The sequence below is a fragment of the Pogoniulus pusillus genome, chromosome 3, assembly GCF_015220805.1.
Source record: "Pogoniulus pusillus isolate bPogPus1 chromosome 3, bPogPus1.pri, whole genome shotgun sequence".
NCBI classification, from domain to species: domain Eukaryota; kingdom Metazoa; phylum Chordata; class Aves; order Piciformes; family Lybiidae; genus Pogoniulus; species Pogoniulus pusillus.
This window is the reverse complement of record NC_087266.1, coordinates 14,945,850-14,963,265: the sequence shown is the minus strand read 5'-3', so window position 1 is coordinate 14,963,265 and position 17,416 is coordinate 14,945,850. Positions and strand designations below refer to the sequence as shown.

The 17,416-nt window shown below is 52.4% G+C and overlaps 2 long non-coding RNA genes across 3 annotated transcripts; both read left to right on the top strand.

The window, feature by feature from the left end:
• Window positions 1-1,588: 1,588 nt before the first annotated feature.
• Window positions 1,589-2,501, top strand: LOC135189860 (uncharacterized). Its single transcript, XR_010308336.1, has 2 exons — window positions 1,589-2,073; window positions 2,152-2,501. It is a non-coding gene; the product is annotated as an uncharacterized LOC135189860 (long non-coding RNA).
• A 687-nt stretch (window positions 2,502-3,188) lies between these two features.
• LOC135189867 (uncharacterized) lies at window positions 3,189-17,152 on the top strand. 2 transcript variants are annotated; one of them, XR_010308343.1, is made up of 3 exons: window positions 3,189-3,300; window positions 12,359-12,746; window positions 16,097-17,152. It is a non-coding gene; the product is annotated as an uncharacterized LOC135189867 (long non-coding RNA). The 2 variants fall into 2 exon arrangements; XR_010308342.1 differs by lacking the exon at window positions 3,189-3,300 and adding an exon at window positions 8,850-9,103.
• The last annotated feature ends 264 nt before the right edge of the window (window positions 17,153-17,416 follow it).

Sequence of the window (17,416 nt, the reverse complement as noted above, 5' to 3'; positions counted from 1 at the left end):
GTTCAGCCAGGAAGCTACTTCAGAAGCCTGCAAGTGTTGCAGATGTCTGTTTCATATGAAATCTGCATGAAGTGTAAGGTAAAATGGGAAATTGCTGTTTCCTTCAACTGAGTAGCTCTTTGAAAAGATTCGTTCGTTGTTCATTTCTTCATCAAAAATAAACCCAAACAAACAAAAACCCAACAAAACCAAACCAAACCAAACCAAACCAAACAAACAAAAAAAAGGGGTACGTGGAGGTCCTTGTCTTTCTCCACCAACTTTTAGAAACTGAAAATTGGCTAAATTATTTGCTTTAGGCCACAACTTTAATTTTTAGGCAGAAACTTTGCCCAGAGTCAGGAATGAAGTTTGTAGCACAGATGGAAATCGCCACCCTAAGAGTGGCGTAGATCTGTTGGAACATTTCACAGAATCACAGGATTAACCAGGTTGGAAAAGACCTCTGAGATCACTGAGTGCAACCTATTGCCTAACCCTTCTAATTAACTAAACCATGGCACTAAGTGCCTCATCCAGTCTCCTTTTAAACACCTCCAGGAATGGTGACTCCACCACCTCGCCAGGCAGCCCATTCCAATGGCCATCGCTCTTTCTGTGAAGCACTTCTTCCTAACATCCAGCCTGAACCTCCCGTGACGCAGTGTGAGACTGCGTCCTCTCCTTCTGTTACTGGTTGCCTGGGAGACCAACCCCCGCCGGGCTAACGACCTCCTTTTGGTAAGGTCTGCCCTGAGCCTCCTCTTCTCCAGGATGAACAACCCCAGCCTTTTTCCTCAGTAAAAGTCCAGACAAGGGGCACAAAGACGATCCAGGGGCTGGAACACCTCTGCGGTGAGGTTAGGCTAAGGGAACTGGGATTGTTCAGCCTGGAGAAGACTCCCGGGGGGCCTTAGGGCTGCCTTCCAATACCTGAAGGGATCCTACAGGAAGGCTGGAGAGGGACTTTTCATAAGGGTGTCTAGTGACAGGACAAGGGGGAATGGTTTTAAGCTGAGGGAGAACAGATTTAGACTGGATCTTAGGAAGAAGTTCTTCAGTTCAAAAGTGGTTAGACTTTGGAATAGGGGGCCTAGGGAGGTTGTGGATGCCTCCTCCCTGGGCGTGTTCAAGGCCAGGTTCACTGACGCCTTGAGCAGCTGAGTCTAGTTTAGAGGCAGAGAGGTTGGATTAAATGATCTCTGAGGCCCCTTCCAACCCAAGCTATCCTATGATTCTGTGATTATCATTTCCAGCTGGGCTCCATCTCTCCACTCTTGCAAACTGCTCTTATTAATTATGCACCCACTGCTAAGCCTCCCTGTGAGGAGGACTTCAGCTTTGGCCCCACAAGCGAGGAGGGGTTACTTGACTTCTCTGCAAGAGAGAGAAAGTGCTACCCTGCCCTGAGGGGATCCCTCAGCTTTGGACAGAGGAGCATCGGCACGGGGCGCTGCAAACTCCCTCCCCCGCGCTGCCAGCGGAGGCTTGCACGGGGCAGGGGCTTGCACGGGGCAGGGGCTTGCACGGGGCAGGGGCTTGCACGGGGCAGGGGCTTGCACGGGGCAGGGGCTTGCACGGGGCAGGGGCTTGCACGGGGCAGGGGCGGGCGCCAAACGGCTCTCGCCTCCGCGCGCGGGCGTGAACGGCGCGAGGCAGCAGGCGCCATTTGCCTCCCGCTCCCACGCAGCTACTCACCCGTGGGAAAGGCCGCGCTGGAAGCTGGGGCTACCATTGGCTGGAGTCTTTGCACACAGGGTGTCTTCGCACTAGACCCTGCACGGCGACTAGAAAGTGCGCTCAAGTCCATTAAGTGCACCGTGATCCATTCGAGAGAGTCCCCTCCAGCAGCCGGAGCCGGGCCCTGGTCGGACCGGCGTACCCTGGCTCCCTGCTGCCTATCCGCGAGCTGGCAGGACCCTGCCTCTGCCGTTAACGGCTGCTGCGCGCGGCAACACGGCGGCTTCACCGGCTCGGCTTAAGGCAGCGCCGCTCCAAGAGGTCTGCAAAGACCTGGACTATAATTTGCAGTTTCCAGAAGCTGCCGCAAAGGAGACCCAAGGGACCGTCTCCAAGGTCTTACACTCTGCTCTGGTGAGTAAATCCCGATCTTTCTCGACTTTTCCCTAGGGCTCTACCTCTGCTTTCTAAGTGGGTGTCATGTTTTCTTAGAAAAGAGCAGACAGAATGGGACACTCCGAAACAGATTGGGAAGAAATAGAGACTTACATTTGGAAAGAAAAATACAGAAAAATCACAGAGCACATAGCAACCCCTTAAACCTTCTCCCAACGTGGAATTAATCTACAATCCCCAATGCTCCTTTTGTGCTCCCACAGTGCCTCTGCCGTCCCTAGCCCCAAACAAGGCTTCTGCAGCCATAACGAGGCCCACTCGGTAGATGTTTACCTGTTTGACCTTTTCTGTTTTCTGACATTCTTAAGTTGCTAAAATTGCCTATAAGCAGCCTTGTGAAAATTCCCAACTGGATCAGAATCTGCAAATAAAATTTAAATTTTGTATATAGTTTGGTAGTGTTTTATTCAGGAAAAAAAAAACCCCGATGATCTTCAAGGTCCCTTCCATAAATTCCACAGGTCTGTGAAGGGTCTGTGGAATGTGAACAGTGTTTGGTGGCAGCTGGGCTTGAAACAAGGACATTGGCCAATGTAACATATCCAAGGATGATCCTTGGGTGTCCCATGAAGAGAAGGCAAAGGAATCAGCCTTTGACATGAGCTCCTGAAAGCTGAATGCAGAAGGAATTGCTGGTGGCAACCCAAACCCAGATATCAGCAGGTCAGCATGATTCATGCCACCACCATCAGCCAATGAGTGATTGCCAAGTCACAGCTCAATTGTTAGAGGAATCTCTGTTGCCATGATGTCACATGACACACCCAGCAACCAAAAGGAGAAGAAAGGAGGACAGACCAATTGCTCTTCAATTGGAAGGAGCAGGCAGTGGTGGAAGGAGCTCCTGAATGATTCTTACCACTAAGGAGTATCCCACAACGAAGACACTGAGCAAGACTAACTTGGAATGAGATGCATTCCATCTTAAAGATTTGAAGCATCACTGCACCAGTTCAAATGGGTTTGCCTCTTGAGGTGCCTGACACCTACTGCAGAGTGAGTACATTGGTCAGACCCTAATCTAATATCAGGGATACTATTTGGCATCTGCAGGGCTGGAAATGATGGTGACAACTAACATTATGTGAAAGCTTGAGAGGTTTTGGACACACCGAGTGACCATAACCAATGGCTGTGAGAGACAGGATGGATAATTTCGACCAACAACACATGCTGCAGCACCAGGTATCCATCTCACTTCCTGATTTTCCTTTTCTTCAGTTTCTTCTTCTACATCTGTACTGGGGCAATAGATTGCTTCAGGATGTAGTTTAGAGTTCCTATTAGCTGGCTTGTGGTTGGAGTGGATGATGGTAAAGGTCTTTTCGAACCTTCACGATGGGAATGAGCCTTAATGACTCTATGCTTCTACATCATCCCCTTCTTTCTCTTCTGCGTTGTGCCCTTTATGCTCTGCGTCGTGGTCTCTTGCGTCGTGGCCTTCTTCTTATTTCCTGTTTTCTTCTTTGAGAGAGGAAAGGGTGGGCTTGGGGAGGAGATGGTGGATTTGAGGAGAACGTGGTGGGATTGGGGAGAGGGCTTGTGGTTGGGCATGGGTGGGAATGGGGAAGGGGTTTGGGGATTTGGGGAGCACATGGGAACGACACAGAGGAGGAAGCTGGGGATGAAGCAGAAGAGCCCAACGCGCAAGGGCGGCGTTGGAAAGAAGAAGTGTGAGAGCCTGTTGAGGCTTTGCAGTAGGTTACCCAGAGAGGTGGTGGAGTCACCATGCCCGGGGGAGTTGAAGAAGCGTGTGGCTATTGCGCTTCAGGACATAGTTTAGTCTTCCTGGTAGCCGGGTGCTGGTTGGACTGGATGACCTTCAAGGTCTTTTCCAACCTTCTTGATTTTAATGATTTTATGATTCTGCCATGTGCTCATCTTCCTCTTCTGTCTCGTAGTCTTAGGGGTTGTAGCCTTCTACTTTTGCCTAACATTCTTGACCCTGTTCTACATTGTCCTGTATTTCCTCTGCGCGGTCCTTCCTTGCATCGACCCATTTCCCATTCTTTACATCCTCCCATTGCCCTGCCTTTGCGTCCACCTCTTCTTCCACTCTGCGTCGTGTCCTTCCTGCTTGCGCCCTTGCCTTTGTACGATGTGCCCTGTTGCGTCGTGCCCTTCCTGTTTTGTCCCCTCCTGCTTCTTCCTGCTGCTTCTTTGTCCATCGCGTCGCGTTCCCTTCTTTTTTCCCTTTCCCCGCTTTGAGGCAAAGCTGCTGAGGTTGGGGAGGCCACGGAGGGTTTGGGGAGCAATGGTGGGCTTTGGGATTGCCATGGTGGGCGTGGGTGGGCATGTGGTAACATGGGAATGACACAGAGGAAGAGGATGGGTTTGAAGCAGAAGATGAGAGCACAGAAGGGTGTGCTTGGGTAAAAGAAGGGCAAGAGAGTGGTGAAGTGTTGATATAGATTGTCCAAGGCGGTGGTGGAGTCACCCTGCCTGGAAGGGTACCAGAAGTGCCTAGCTGCGGAGCTTCTGGATAGGGTTTCCTAAGGTCATGGTAGCTGTGCTCTGGTTGGTGTGAGTGATCTTAAAGATCTTCACCAACCTTAGTGGTTTTAATGCTTGTATGATTCTGCTTCGTCCTCTTCCTCTTCTGCGTCATCCCCTATCGCGTCGTGCCCTTCTTTCCCTTTGCCTTTTTCTTCTTGGAGAGAAGCCTTGGTGGGTTGGGGCGGAGAAGGTTGATGTAGGGTGAAGCTTGTGGGCTGGGAGAGAGCAGGGTTGTTCTTTTTCTTGTGTTGCAGTGCTCTTGTTGTCCTCTCTATGTGCTGTCCTGTTCTTGTGCCTCTTCCTTTTCTTCCTTCTTCTCTGTCCATATGTTGCGCCGTTAAAGGCGCAAGAGGATGTGTCATCCTCTAGGAGGAAGAGGGGGAAGAAGAATTGTTCTTCTTCCCCCTCTTCCTCCTCCTCTTCTTCTTCTTTTCTAGGGCGTCCAGATTCACTCGCACCCTCATCTCCTTTGAGAGCGTGCCCAGAGGGATCCGTGCTGGAGGGCAGATGGTTGATCCAACTCCTCCGGTTTCCCCTGGCCATATTCATGATGCCCCGCATCAGTGCAGAAGGTCCTGAGAGGTTTGGCCCTTGAGGTGCCCAAGAGCTACTGCAGAGCGAGGACATGGATGAGAGCCTGAGGTCCTCTGAGGAGTGTTGCTGAGCACCTGTGGGGCTGGAGATGGCGGCGACAAGTGGCATCATGTGAAGACTCGAGAGTTGTTGGACACAGAGAGTGACCTGTCTCTCCTTGGCTTTCCAGAGCCAATGGCTGTGTGGAACATGGTGGCTGCCCTGGATCAACAGCACCTTCTGCAGCTCCAGGTATCTTTCTCTCTTGCTGCTTTTCCTCTTCTTCTGTTTCTTCTTTTCCATCTACAGCTGGGCAATAGCTTGCTTCAGGATAGAGTTTAGTCTTCCTGGTAGGTGGCTTACGGTTGCACTCGATGACCTTCAAGGTCTTTTGCAACCTCCATGATTTTGATGATGTTATGATTCCACCTTGTCCACATCTTGCTTTTCTGCATCGTGGCCCTCTTTCTTCCCTTTGTCTTCTTTGCGGAGAAGACGTTGGGCTTGGGGAGGCCGTGGTGGGCATGGGTGGGCCTGGGGAAATCTCGGTGGATGTGGGGAGAAGACATGAATGACAGAGAGGAAAAAAGAAGGGGATGAAGCAGGAGTTGATGGCACACAAGGCTGTGCTTGTGGATTAGAAGGGTGCAAGTGTGGGTCAGGCCTCGTAAGAGGCTGGCCAGGGAGGTGGTGGAGTCACCACCATCTCTGTAAGAGTTTGAGAAGCGTGTAGATGTGGCGCTTCAGGACAGAGTTTAGTGGTGATGCTGGTTGACTTTGGGTTGCAGTGGCTGATGCTAAAGGTGTTTTCCAACCTTCACGATTGGAATGAGTCTTAATGACTCTATGCTTCTGCGTCATCCCCTTCTTTCTCTTCTGCGTTGTGCCCTTTATGCTCTGCGTCGTGGTCTCTTGCGTCGTGGCCTTCTTCTTCTTTCCTGTTTTCTTCTTTGAGAGAGGAAAGGGTGGGCTTGGGGAGGAGATGGTGGATTTGAGGAGAAAGTGGTGGGATTGGGGAGAGGGCTTGTGGTTGGGCATGGGTGGGAATGGGGAAGGGGTTTGGGGATTTGGGGAGCACATGGGAACGACACAGAGGAGGAAGCTGGGGATGAAGCAGAAGAGCCCAACGCGCAAGGGCGGCGTTGGAAAGAAGAAGTGTGAGAGCCTGTTGAGGCTTTGCAGTAGGTTACCCAGAGAGGTGGTGGAGTCACCATGCCCGGGGGAGTTGAAGAAGCGTGTGGCTATTGCGCTTCAGGACATAGTTTAGTCTTCCTGGTAGCCGGGTGCTGGTTGGACTGGATGACCTTCAAGGTCTTTTCCAACCTTCTTGATTTTAATGATTTTATGATTCTGCCATGTGCTCATCTTCCTCTTCTGTCTCGTAGTCTTTGGGGTTGTGGCCTTCTACTTTAGCCTCACGCTCTTGACCCTCTTCTACATTGTCCCGTATTTCCTCTGCGCGGTCCTTCCTTGCGTCGTCTCATTTCCCGTCCTTTGCGTCGTCCCATTTCCCATCCTTTGCGTCGTCCCATTGCCCTTCCTTTGCGTCCTCCTCTTCTTCCACTCTGCGTCGTGTCCTTCCCGCTTCTGCCCTTGCCATTGTGCGTCGTGCCCTGTTGCGTCGTGCCCTTCTTCCTTTGTTTCGTCCTGCTCGTCTTCCTGCTCCAGTCTTACCCCTTCCCCTCTGCGTCGTGCCCTGTTGCGTCGTGCCCTTCCTGTTTTGTCCCCTCCTGCTTCTTCCTGCTGCTTCTTTGTCCATTGCGTCGCGTTCCCTTCTTTTTTCCCTTTCCCCGCTTTGAGGCAAAGCTGCTGAGGTTGGGGAGGCCACGGAGGGTTTGGGGAGCAATGGTGGGCTTTGGGATTGCCATGGTGGGCGTGGGTGGGCATGGGAATGACACAGAGGAAGAGGATGGGTTTGAAGCAGAAGATGAGAGCACAGAAGGGTGTGCTTGGGTAAAAGAAGGGCAAGAGAGTGGTGAAGTGTTGATATAGATAGTCCAAGGCAGTGGTGGAGTCACCATGCCTGGGGGAGTTGAAGAAGGATGTGGATATTGCGCTTCAGGACATAGTTTAGTGTTCCTGGTAGCTGGGTGATGGTTGGACTGGATGACCTTCCAGGTCTTTTCCAACCATCTTGATTAGGAGGAAGTTCTTCACAGAGAGAGTGATTTCCCACTGGAATGGGCTGCCCAGGGAGGTGGTGGAGGCACCGTCCCTGGAGGTCTTCAAGAAAAGACTGGATGAGGCACTTGGTGCCATGGTCTAGTTGACTGGATAGTGCTGGGGGATAGGTTGGACTGGATGATCTTGGAGGTCTCTTCCAACCTGGTTGATTCTATGATTCTATGATTTTAATGATTTTAGGATTCTGCCTTGTTCTCATCTTCCTCTTCTGTGTCATAGTCTTTGGGGTTGTGGCCTTCTACTTTTGCCTCATGCTGTTGACCCTCTTCCGCATTGTCCCGTATTTCCTCTGTGCGGTCCTTCCTTGCGTCGTCCCATTTCCCATCCTTTGCGTCGTCCCGTTGCCCTTCCTTTGCGTCGTCCCGTTGCCCTTCCTTTGCGTCGTCCCGTTGCCCTTCCTTTGCGTCGTCCCGTTGCCCTTCCTTTGCGTCGTCCCGTTGCCCTTCCTTTGCATCCTCCTCTTCTTCCACTCTGCGTCGTGTCCTTCCTGCTTGCGCCCTTGCCTTTGTGCGTCGTGCCCTGTTGCGTCGTGCCCTTCCTGTTTTGTCCCCTCCTGCTTCTTCCTGCTGCTTCTTTGTCCATCGCGTCGCGTTCCCTTCTTTTTTCCCTTTCCCCGCTTTGAGGCAAAGCTGCTGAGGTTGGGGAGGCCACGGAGGGTTTGGGGAGCAATGGTGGGCTTTGGGATTGCCATGGTGGGCGTGGGTGGGCATGTGGTAACATGGGAATGACACAGAGGAAGAGGATGGGTTTGAAGCAGAAGATGAGAGCACAGAAGGGTGTGCTTGGGTAAAAGAAGGGCAAGAGAGTGGTGAAGTGTTGATATAGATTGTCCAAGGCGGTGGTGGAGTCACCCTGCCTGGAAGGGTACCAGAAGTGCCTAGCTGCGGAGCTTCTGGATAGGGTTTCCTAAGGTCATGGTAGCTGTGCTCTGGTTGGTGTGAGTGATCTTAAAGATCTTCACCAACCTTAGTGGTTTTAATGCTTGTATGATTCTGCTTCGTCCTCTTCCTCTTCTGCGTCATCCCCTATCGCGTCGTGCCCTTCTTTCCCTTTGCCTTTTTCTTCTTGGAGAGAAGCCTTGGTGGGTTGGGGCGGAGAAGGTTGATGTAGGGTGAAGCTTGTGGGCTGGGAGAGAGCAGGGTTGTTCTTTTTCTTGTGTTGCAGTGCTCTTGTTGTCCTCTCTATGTGCTGTCCTGTTCTTGTGCCTCTTCCTTTTCTTCCTTCTTCTCTGTCCATATGTTGCGCCGTTAAAGGCGCAAGAGGATGTGTCATCCTCTAGGAGGAAGAGGGGGAAGAAGAATTGTTCTTCTTCCCCCTCTTCCTCTTCCTCTTCTTCTTCTTTTCTAGGGCGTCCAGATTCACTCGCACCCTCATCTCCTTTGAGAGCGTGCCCAGAGGGATCCGTGCTGGAGGGCAGATGGTTGATCCAACTCCTCCGGTTTCCCCTGGCCATATTCATGATGCCCCGCGTCAGTGCAGAAGGTCCTGAGAGGTTTGGCCCTTGAGGTGCCCAAGAGCTACTGCAGAGCGAGGACATGGATGAGAGCCTGAGGTCCTCTGAGGAGTGTTGCTGAGCACCTGTGGGGCTGGAGATGGCGGCGACAAGTGGCATCATGTGAAGACTCGAGAGTTGTTGGACACAGAGAGTGACCTGTCTCTCCTTGGCTTTCCAGAGCCAATGGCTGTGTGGAACATGGTGGCTGCCCTGGATCAACAGCACCTTCTGCAGCTCCAGGTATCTTTCTCTCTTGCTGCTTTTCCTCTTCTTCTGTTTCTTCTTTTCCATCTACAGCTGGGCAATAGCTTGCTTCAGGATAGAGTTTAGTCTTCCTGGTAGGTGGCTTACGGTTGCACTCGATGACCTTCAAGGTCTTTTGCAACCTCCATGATTTTGATGATGTTATGATTCCACCTTGTCCACATCTTGCTTTTCTGCATCGTGGCCCTCTTTCTTCCCTTTGTCTTCTTTGCGGAGAAGACGTTGGGCTTGGGGAGGCCGTGGTGGGCATGGGTGGGCCTGGGGAAATCTCGGTGGATGTGGGGAGAAGACATGAATGACAGAGAGGAAAAAAGAAGGGGATGAAGCAGGAGTTGATGGCACACAAGGCTGTGCTTGTGGATTAGAAGGGTGCAGGTGTGGGTCAGGCCTCGTAAGAGGCTGGCCAGGGAGGTGGTGGAGTCACCACCATCTCTGTAAGAGTTTGAGAAGCGTGTAGATGTGGCGCTTCAGGACAGAGTTTAGTGGTGATGCTGGTTGACTTTGGGTTGCAGTGGCTGATGCTAAAGGTGTTTTCCAACCTTCACGATTGGAATGAGTCTTAATGACTCTATGCTTCTGCGTCATCCCCTTCTTTCTCTTCTGCGTTGTGCCCTTTATGCTCTGCGTCGTGGTCTCTTGCGTCGTGGCCTTCTTCTTCTTTCCTGTTTTCTTCTTTGAGAGAGGAAAGGGTGGGCTTGGGGAGGAGATGGTGGATTTGAGGAGAAAGTGGTGGGATTGGGGAGAGGGCTTGTGGTTGGGCATGGGTGGGAATGGGGAAGGGGTTTGGGGATTTGGGGAGCACATGGGAACGACACAGAGGAGGAAGCTGGGGATGAAGCAGAAGAGCCCAACGCGCAAGGGCGGCGTTGGAAAGAAGAAGTGTGAGAGCCTGTTGAGGCTTTGCAGTAGGTTACCCAGAGAGGTGGTGGAGTCACCATGCCCGGGGGAGTTGAAGAAGCGTGTGGCTATTGCGCTTCAGGACATAGTTTAGTCTTCCTGGTAGCCGGGTGCTGGTTGGACTGGATGACCTTCAAGGTCTTTTCCAACCTTCTTGATTTTAATGATTTTATGATTCTGCCATGTGCTCATCTTCCTCTTCTGTCTCGTAGTCTTTGGGGTTGTGGCCTTCTACTTTTGCCTCACGCTCTTGACCCTCTTCTACATTTTCCCGTATTTCCTCTGCGCGGTCCTTCCTTGCGTCGTCTCATTTCCCGTCCTTTGCGTCGTCCCATTTCCCATCCTTTGCGTCGTCCCATTGCCCTTCCTTTGCGTCCTCCTCTTCTTCCACTCTGCGTCGTGTCCTTCCCGCTTCTGCCCTTGCCATTGTGCGTCGTGCCCTGTTGCGTCGTGCCCTTCTTCCTTTGTTTCGTCCTGCTCGTCTTCCTGCTCCAGTCTTACCCCTTCCCCTCTGCGTCGTGCCCTGTTGCGTCGTGCCCTTCCTGTTTTGTCCCCTCCTGCTTCTTCCTGCTGCTTCTTTGTCCATTGCGTCGCGTTCCCTTCTTTTTTCCCTTTCCCCGCTTTGAGGCAAAGCTGCTGAGGTTGGGGAGGCCACGGAGGGTTTGGGGAGCAATGGTGGGCTTTGGGATTGCCATGGTGGGCGTGGGTGGGCATGGGAATGACACAGAGGAAGAGGATGGGTTTGAAGCAGAAGATGAGAGCACAGAAGGGTGTGCTTGGGTAAAAGAAGGGCAAGAGAGTGGTGAAGTGTTGATATAGATAGTCCAAGGCAGTGGTGGAGTCACCATGCCTGGGGGAGTTGAAGAAGGATGTGGATATTGCGCTTCAGGACATAGTTTAGTGTTCCTGGTAGCTGGGTGATGGTTGGACTGGATGACCTTCCAGGTCTTTTCCAACCATCTTGATTAGGAGGAAGTTCTTCACAGAGAGAGTGATTTCCCACTGGAATGGGCTGCCCAGGGAGGTGGTGGAGGCACCGTCCCTGGAGGTCTTCAAGAAAAGACTGGATGAGGCACTTGGTGCCATGGTCTAGTTGACTGGATAGTGCTGGGGGATAGGTTGGACTGGATGATCTTGGAGGTCTCTTCCAACCTGGTTGATTCTATGATTCTATGATTTTAATGATTTTAGGATTCTGCCTTGTTCTCATCTTCCTCTTCTGTGTCATAGTCTTTGGGGTTGTGGCCTTCTACTTTTGCCTCATGCTGTTGACCCTCTTCCGCATTGTCCCGTATTTCCTCTGTGCGGTCCTTCCTTGCGTCGTCCCATTTCCCATCCTTTGCGTCGTCCCGTTGCCCTTCCTTTGCGTCGTCCCGTTGCCCTTCCTTTGCGTCGTCCCGTTGCCCTTCCTTTGCGTCGTCCCGTTGCCCTTCCTTTGCATCCTCCTCTTCTTCCACTCTGCGTCGTGTCCTTCCTGCTTGCGCCCTTGCCTTTGTGCGTCGTGCCCTGTTGCGTCGTGCCCTTCCTGTTTTGTCCCCTCCTGCTTCTTCCTGCTGCTTCTTTGTCCATCGCGTCGCGTTCCCTTCTTTTTTCCCTTTCCCCGCTTTGAGGCAAAGCTGCTGAGGTTGGGGAGGCCACGGAGGGTTTGGGGAGCAATGGTGGGCTTTGGGATTGCCATGGTGGGCGTGGGTGGGCATGTGGTAACATGGGAATGACACAGAGGAAGAGGATGGGTTTGAAGCAGAAGATGAGAGCACAGAAGGGTGTGCTTGGGTAAAAGAAGGGCAAGAGAGTGGTGAAGTGTTGATATAGATTGTCCAAGGCGGTGGTGGAGTCACCCTGCCTGGAAGGGTACCAGAAGTGCCTAGCTGCGGAGCTTCTGGATAGGGTTTCCTAAGGTCATGGTAGCTGTGCTCTGGTTGGTGTGAGTGATCTTAAAGATCTTCACCAACCTTAGTGGTTTTAATGCTTGTATGATTCTGCTTCGTCCTCTTCCTCTTCTGCGTCATCCCCTATCGCGTCGTGCCCTTCTTTCCCTTTGCCTTTTTCTTCTTGGAGAGAAGCCTTGGTGGGTTGGGGCGGAGAAGGTTGATGTAGGGTGAAGCTTGTGGGCTGGGAGAGAGCAGGGTTGTTCTTTGTCTTGTGTTGCAGTGCTCTTGTTGTCCTCTCTATGTGCTGTCCTGTTCTTGTGCCTCTTCCTTTTCTTCCTTCTTCTCTGTCCATATGTTGCGCCGTTAAAGGCGCAAGAGGATGTGTCATCCTCTAGGAGGAAGAGGGGGAAGAAGAATTGTTCTTCTTCCCCCTCTTCCTCCTCCTCTTCTTCTTCTTTTCTAGGGCGTCCAGATTCACTCGCACCCTCGTCTCCTTTGAGAGCGTGCCCAGAGGGATCCGTGCTGGAGGGCAGATGGTTGATCCAACTCCTCCGGTTTCCCCTGGCCATATTCATGATGCCCCGCATCAGTGCAGAAGGTCCTGAGAGGTTTGGCCCTTGAGGTGCCCAAGAGCTACTGCAGAGCGAGGACATGGATGAGAGCCTGAGGTCCTCTGAGGAGTGTTGCTGAGCACCTGTGGGGCTGGAGATGGCGGTGACAAGTGGCATCATGTGAAGACTCGAGAGTTGTTGGACACAGAGAGTGACCTGTCTCTCCTTGGCTTTCCAGAGCCAATGGCTGTGTGGAACATGGTGGCTGCCCTGGATCAACAGCACCTTCTGCAGCTCCAGGTATCTTTCTCTCTTGCTGCTTTTCCTCTTCTTCTGTTTCTTCTTTTCCATCTACAGCTGGGCAATAGCTTGCTTCAGGATAGAGTTTAGTCTTCCTGGTAGGTGGCTTACGGTTGCACTCGATGACCTTCAAGGTCTTTTGCAACCTCCATGATTTTGATGATGTTATGATTCCACCTTGTCCACATCTTGCTTTTCTGCATCGTGGCCCTCTTTCTTCCCTTTGTCTTCTTTGCGGAGAAGACGTTGGGCTTGGGGAGGCCGTGGTGGGCATGGGTGGGCCTGGGGAAATCTCGGTGGATGTGGGGAGAAGACATGAATGACAGAGAGGAAAAAAGAAGGGGATGAAGCAGGAGTTGATGGCACACAAGGCTGTGCTTGTGGATTAGAAGGGTGCAAGTGTGGGTCAGGCCTCGTAAGAGGCTGGCCAGGGAGGTGGTGGAGTCACCACCATCTCTGTAAGAGTTTGAGAAGCGTGTAGATGTGGCGCTTCAGGACAGAGTTTAGTGGTGATGCTGGTTGACTTTGGGTTGCAGTGGCTGATGCTAAAGGTGTTTTCCAACCTTCACGATTGGAATGAGTCTTAATGACTCTATGCTTCTGCGTCATCCCCTTCTTTCTCTTCTGCGTTGTGCCCTTTATGCTCTGCGTCGTGGTCTCTTGCGTCGTGGCCTTCTTCTTCTTTCCTGTTTTCTTCTTTGAGAGAGGAAAGGGTGGGCTTGGGGAGGAGATGGTGGATTTGAGGAGAACGTGGTGGGATTGGGGAGAGGGCTTGTGGTTGGGCATGGGTGGGAATGGGGAAGGGGTTTGGGGATTTGGGGAGCACATGGGAACGACACAGAGGAGGAAGCTGGGGATGAAGCAGAAGAGCCCAACGCGCAAGGGCGGCGTTGGAAAGAAGAAGTGTGAGAGCCTGTTGAGGCTTTGCAGTAGGTTACCCAGAGAGGTGGTGGAGTCACCATGCCCGGGGGAGTTGAAGAAGCGTGTGGCTATTGCGCTTCAGGACATAGTTTAGTCTTCCTGGTAGCCGGGTGCTGGTTGGACTGGATGACCTTCAAGGTCTTTTCCAACCTTCTTGATTTTAATGATTTTATGATTCTGCCATGTGCTCATCTTCCTCTTCTGTCTCGTAGTCTTTGGGGTTGTGGCCTTCTACTTTAGCCTCACGCTCTTGACCCTCTTCTACATTGTCCCGTATTTCCTCTGCGCGGTCCTTCCTTGCGTCGTCTCATTTCCCGTCCTTTGCGTCGTCCCATTTCCCATCCTTTGCGTCGTCCCATTGCCCTTCCTTTGCGTCCTCCTCTTCTTCCACTCTGCGTCGTGTCCTTCCCGCTTCTGCCCTTGCCATTGTGCGTCGTGCCCTGTTGCGTCGTGCCCTTCTTCCTTTGTTTCGTCCTGCTCGTCTTCCTGCTCCAGTCTTACCCCTTCCCCTCTGCGTCGTGCCCTGTTGCGTCGTGCCCTTCCTGTTTTGTCCCCTCCTGCTTCTTCCTGCTGCTTCTTTGTCCATCGCGTCGCGTTCCCTTCTTTTTTCCCTTTCCCCGCTTTGAGGCAAAGCTGCTGAGGTTGGGGAGGCCACGGAGGGTTTGGGGAGCAATGGTGGGCTTTGGGATTGCCATGGTGGGCGTGGGTGGGCATGGGAATGACACAGAGGAAGAGGATGGGTTTGAAGCAGAAGATGAGAGCACAGAAGGGTGTGCTTGGGTAAAAGAAGGGCAAGAGAGTGGTGAAGTGTTGATATAGATAGTCCAAGGCAGTGGTGGAGTCACCATGCCTGGGGGAGTTGAAGAAGGATGTGGATATTGCGCTTCAGGACATAGTTTAGTGTTCCTGGTAGCTGGGTGATGGTTGGACTGGATGACCTTCCAGGTCTTTTCCAACCATCTTGATTAGGAGGAAGTTCTTCACAGAGAGAGTGATTTCCCACTGGAATGGGCTGCCCAGGGAGGTGGTGGAGGCACCGTCCCTGGAGGTCTTCAAGAAAAGACTGGATGAGGCACTTGGTGCCATGGTCTAGTTGACTGGATAGTGCTGGGGGATAGGTTGGACTGGATGATCTTGGAGGTCTCTTCCAACCTGGTTGATTCTATGATTCTATGATTTTAATGATTTTAGGATTCTGCCTTGTTCTCATCTTCCTCTTCTGTGTCATAGTCTTTGGGGTTGTGGCCTTCTACTTTTGCCTCATGCTGTTGACCCTCTTCCGCATTGTCCCGTATTTCCTCTGTGCGGTCCTTCCTTGCGTCGTCCCGTTGCCCTTCCTTTGCGTCGTCCCGTTGCCCTTCCTTTGCGTCGTCCCGTTGCCCTTCCTTTGCGTCGTCCCGTTGCCCTTCCTTTGCGTCGTCCCGTTGCCCTTCCTTTGCGTCGTCCCGTTGCCCTTCCTTTGCGTCGTCCCGTTGCCCTTCCTTTGCGTCGTCCCGTTGCCCTTCCTTTGCGTCGTCCCGTTGCCCTTCCTTTGCATCCTCCTCTTCTTCCACTCTGCGTCGTGTCCTTCCTGCTTGCGCCCTTGCCTTTGTGCGTCGTGCCCTGTTGCGTCGTGCCCTTCCTGTTTTGTCCCCTCCTGCTTCTTCCTGCTGCTTCTTTGTCCATCGCGTCGCGTTCCCTTCTTTTTCCCTTTCCCCGCTTTGAGGCAAAGCTGCTGAGGTTGGGGAGGCCACGGAGGGTTTGGGGAGCAATGGTGGGCTTTGGGATTGCCATGGTGGGCGTGGGTGGGCATGTGGTAACATGGGAATGACACAGAGGAAGAGGATGGGTTTGAAGCAGAAGATGAGAGCACAGAAGGGTGTGCTTGGGTAAAAGAAGGGCAAGAGAGTGGTGAAGTGTTGATATAGATTGTCCAAGGCGGTGGTGGAGTCACCCTGCCTGGAAGGGTACCAGAAGTGCCTAGCTGCGGAGCTTCTGGATAGGGTTTCCTAAGGTCATGGTAGCTGTGCTCTGGTTGGTGTGAGTGATCTTAAAGATCTTCACCAACCTTAGTGGTTTTAATGCTTGTATGATTCTGCTTCGTCCTCTTCCTCTTCTGCGTCATCCCCTATCGCGTCGTGCCCTTCTTTCCCTTTGCCTTTTTCTTCTTGGAGAGAAGCCTTGGTGGGTTGGGGCGGAGAAGGTTGATGTAGGGTGAAGCTTGTGGGCTGGGAGAGAGCAGGGTTGTTCTTGTTCTTGTGTTGCAGTGCTCTTGTTGTCCTCTCTATGTGCTGTCCTGTTCTTGTGCCTCTTCCTTTTCTTCCTTCTTCTCTGTCCATATGTTGCGCCGTTAAAGGCGCAAGAGGATGTGTCATCCTCTAGGAGGAAGAGGGGGAAGAAGAATTGTTCTTCTTCCCCCTCTTCCTCCTCCTCTTCTTCTTCTTTTCTAGGGCGTCCAGATTCACTCGCACCCTCGTCTCCTTTGAGAGCGTGCCCAGAGGGATCCGTGCTGGAGGGCAGATGGTTGATCCAACTCCTCCGGTTTCCCCTGGCCATATTCATGATGCCCCGCATCAGTGCAGAAGGTCCTGAGAGGTTTGGCCCTTGAGGTGCCCAAGAGCTACTGCAGAGCGAGGACATGGATGAGAGCCTGAGGTCCTCTGAGGAGTGTTGCTGAGCACCTGTGGGGCTGGAGATGGCGGCGACAAGTGGCATCATGTGAAGACTCGAGAGTTGTTGGACACAGAGAGTGACCTGTCTCTCCTTGGCTTTCCAGAGCCAATGGCTGTGTGGAACATGGTGGCTGCCCTGGATCAACAGCACCTTCTGCAGCACCAGGTATCTTTCTCTCTTGCTGCTTTTCCTCTTCTTCTGTTTCTTCTTTTCCATCTACAGCTGGGCAATAGCTTGCTTCAGGATAGAGTTTAGTCTTCCTGGTAGCTGGCTTACGGTTGCACTCGATGACCTTCAAGGTCTTTTGCAACCTCCATGATTTTGATGATGTTATGATTCCACCTTGTCCACATCTTGCTTTTCTGCATCGTGGCCCTCTTTCTTCCCTTTGTCTTCTTTGCGGAGAAGACGTTGGGCTTGGGGAGGCCGTGGTGGGCATGGGTGGGCCTGGGGAAATCTCGGTGGATGTGGGGAGAAGACATGAATGACAGAGAGGAAAAAAGAAGGGGATGAAGCAGGAGTTGATGGCACACAAGGCTGTGCTTGTGGATTAGAAGGGTGCAAGTGTGGGTCAGGCCTCGTAAGAGGCTGGCCAGGGAGGTGGTGGAGTCACCACCATCTCTGTAAGAGTTTGAGAAGCGTGTAGATGTGGCGCTTCAGGACAGAGTTTAGTGGTGATGCTGGTTGACTTTGGGTTGCAGTGGCTGATGCTAAAGGTGTTTTCCAACCTTCACGATTGGAATGAGTCTTAATGACTCTATGCTTCTGCATCATCCCCTTCTTTCTCTTCTGCGTTGTGCCCTTTATGCTCTGCGTCGTGGTCTCTTGCGTCGTGGCCTCTTCTTCTTTCCTGTTTTCTTCTTTGAGAGAGGAAAGGGTGGGCTTGGGGAGGAGATGGTGGATTTGAGGAGAAAGTGGTGGGATTGGGGAGAGGGCTTGTGGTTGGGCATGGGTGGGAATGGGGAAGGGGTTTGGGGATTTGGGGAGCACATGGGAACGACACAGAGGAGGAAGCTGGGGATGAAGCAGAAGAGCCCAACGCGCAAGGGCGGCGTTGGAAAGAAGAAGTGTGAGAGCCTGTTGAGGCTTTGCAGTAG